This window comes from Brassica oleracea, chromosome C9 (assembly GCF_000695525.1).
Source record: "Brassica oleracea var. oleracea cultivar TO1000 chromosome C9, BOL, whole genome shotgun sequence".
Classification (NCBI taxonomy): domain Eukaryota; kingdom Viridiplantae; phylum Streptophyta; class Magnoliopsida; order Brassicales; family Brassicaceae; genus Brassica; species Brassica oleracea.
The window spans coordinates 33,585,508-33,588,944 of record NC_027756.1 but is presented as its reverse complement, the minus strand read 5'-3'; positions in this window follow the sequence as shown (position 1 = coordinate 33,588,944).

Below are 3,437 nucleotides of genomic sequence, written 5' to 3'. Positions count from 1 at the left end.
CTATCCGTCGGAATTCCGTCGGAATTCTAATTTCAATTTTCGCGAAACATTTGCCCGGTTAAATGAAAATATTCCGAAGAAATTCCGACAGATAGTAAAATATCCGTCGGAATTCCGTCGGAAAATTCCGAGGAAATTCCGATGAACTAGCCGTTTCCGTCGGAATTCCGTCGGAAAATTCCGAGGAAATTCCGATGAACTAGCCGTTTCCGTCGGAATTCCGTCGGAAAATTCCGAGGAAATTCCGATGAACTAGCCGTTTCCGTCGGAATTCCGTCGGAAAATTCCGAGGAAATTCCGATGAACTAGCCGTTTCCGTCGGAATTCCGTCGGAAAATTCCGAGGAAATTCCGATGAACTAGCCGTTTCCGTCGGAATTCCGTCGGAAAATTCCGAGGAAATTCCGATGAACTAGCCGTTTCCGTCGGAATTCCGTCGGAAAATTCCGAGGAAATTCCGATGAACTAGCCGTTTCCGTCGGAATTCCGTCGGAAAATTCCGAGGAAATTCCGATGAACTAGCCGTTTCCGTCGGAATTCCGTCGGAAAATTCCGAGGAAATTCCGATGAACTAGCCGTTTCCGTCGGAATTCCGTCGGAAAATTCCGAGGAAATTCCGATGAACTAGCCGTTTCCGTCGGAATTCCGTCGGAAAATTCCGAGGAAATTCCGATGAACTAGCCGTTTCCGTCGGAATTCCGTCGGAAAATTCCGAGGAAATTCCGATGAACTAGCCGTTTCCGTCGGAATTCCGTCGGAAAATTCCGAGGAAATTCCGATGAACTAGCCGTTTCCGTCGGAATTCCGTCGGAAAATTCCGAGGAAATTCCGATGAACTAGCCGTTTCCGTCGGAATTCCGTCGGAAAATTCCGAGGAAATTCCGATGAACTAGCCGTTTCCGTCGGAATTCCGTCGGAAAATTCCGAGGAAATTCCGATGAACTAGCCGTTTCCGTCGGAATTCCGTCGGAAAATTCCGAGGAAATTCCGATGAACTAGCCGTTTCCGTCGGAATTCCGTCGGAAAATTCCGAGGAAATTCCGATGAACTAGCCGTTTCCGTCGGAATTCCGTCGGAAAATTCCGAGGAAATTCCGATGAACTAGCCGTTTCCGTCGGAATTCCGTCGGAAAATTCCGAGGAAATTCCGATGAACTAGCCGTTTCCGTCGGAATTCCGTCGGAAAATTCCGAGGAAATTCCGATGAACTAGCCGTTTCCGTCGGAATTCCGTCGGAAAATTCCGAGGAAATTCCGATGAACTAGCCGTTTCCGTCGGAATTCCGTCGGAAAATTCCGAGGAAATTCCGATGAACTAGCCGTTTCCGTCGGAATTCCGTCGGAAAATTCCGAGGAAATTCCGATGAACTAGCCGTTTCCGTCGGAATTCCGTCGGAAAATTCCGAGGAAATTCCGATGAACTAGCCGTTTCCGTCGGAATTCCGTCGGAAAATTCCGAGGAAATTCCGATGAACTAGCCGTTTCCGTCGGAATTCCGTCGGAAAATTCCGAGGAAATTCCGATGAACTAGCCGTTTCCGTCGGAATTCCGTCGGAAAATTCCGAGGAAATTCCGATGAACTAGCCGTTTCCGTCGGAATTCCGTCGGAAAATTCCGAGGAAATTCCGATGAACTAGCCGTTTCCGTCGGAATTCCGTCGGAAAATTCCGAGGAAATTCCGATGAACTAGCCGTTTCCGTCGGAATTCCGTCGGAAAATTCCGAGGAAATTCCGATGAACTAGCCGTTTCCGTCGGAATTCCGTCGGAAAATTCCGAGGAAATTCCGATGAACTAGCCGTTTCCGTCGGAATTCCGTCGGAAAATTCCGAGGAAATTCCGATGAACTAGCCGTTTCCGTCGGAATTCCGTCGGAAAATTCCGAGGAAATTCCGATGAACTAGCCGTTTCCGTCGGAATTCCGTCGGAAAATTCCGAGGAAATTCCGATGAACTAGCCGTTTCCGTCGGAATTCCGTCGGAAAATTCCGAGGAAATTCCGATGAACTAGCCGTTTCCGTCGGAATTCCGTCGGAAAATTCCGAGGAAATTCCGATGAACTAGCCGTTTCCGTCGGAATTCCGTCGGAAAATTCCGAGGAAATTCCGATGAACTAGCCGTTTCCGTCGGAATTCCGTCGGAAAATTCCGAGGAAATTCCGATGAACTAGCCGTTTCCGTCGGAATTCCGTCGGAAAATTCCGAGGAAATTCCGATGAACTAGCCGTTTCCGTCGGAATTCCGTCGGAAAATTCCGAGGAAATTCCGATGAACTAGCCGTTTCCGTCGGAATTCCGTCGGAAAATTCCGAGGAAATTCCGATGAACTAGCCGTTTCCGTCGGAATTCCGTCGGAAAATTCCGAGGAAATTCCGATGAACTAGCCGTTTCCGTCGGAATTCCGTCGGAAAATTCCGAGGAAATTCCGATGAACTAGCCGTTTCCGTCGGAATTCCGTCGGAAAATTCCGAGGAAATTCCGATGAACTAGCCGTTTCCGTCGGAATTCCGTCGGAAAATTCCGAGGAAATTCCGATGAACTAGCCGTTTCCGTCGGAATTCCGTCGGAAAATTCCGAGGAAATTCCGATGAACTAGCCGTTTCCGTCGGAATTCCGTCGGAAAATTCCGAGGAAATTCCGATGAACTAGCCGTTTCCGTCGGAATTCCGTCGGAAAATTCCGAGGAAATTCCGATGAACTAGCCGTTTCCGTCGGAATTCCGTCGGAAAATTCCGAGGAAATTCCGATGAACTAGCCGTTTCCGTCGGAATTCCGTCGGAAAATTCCGAGGAAATTCCGATGAACTAGCCGTTTCCGTCGGAATTCCGTCGGAAAATTCCGAGGAAATTCCGATGAACTAGCCGTTTCCGTCGGAATTCCGTCGGAAAATTCCGAGGAAATTCCGATGAACTAGCCGTTTCCGTCGGAATTCCGTCGGAAAATTCCGAGGAAATTCCGATGAACTAGCCGTTTCCGTCGGAATTCCGTCGGAAAATTCCGAGGAAATTCCGATGAACTAGCCGTTTCCGTCGGAATTCCGTCGGAAAATTCCGAGGAAATTCCGATGAACTAGCCGTTTCCGTCGGAATTCCGTCGGAAAATTCCGAGGAAATTCCGATGAACTAGCCGTTTCCGTCGGAATTCCGTCGGAAAATTCCGAGGAAATTCCGATGAACTAGCCGTTTCCGTCGGAATTCCGTCGGAAAATTCCGAGGAAATTCCGATGAACTAGCCGTTTCCGTCGGAATTCCGTCGGAAAATTCCGAGGAAATTCCGATGAACTAGCCGTTTCCGTCGGAATTCCGTCGGAAAATTCCGAGGAAATTCCGATGAACTAGCCGTTTCCGTCGGAATTCCGTCGGAAAATTCCGAGGAAATTCCGATGAACTAGCCGTTTCCGTCGGAATTCCGTCGGAAAATTCCGAGGAAATTCCGATGAACTAGC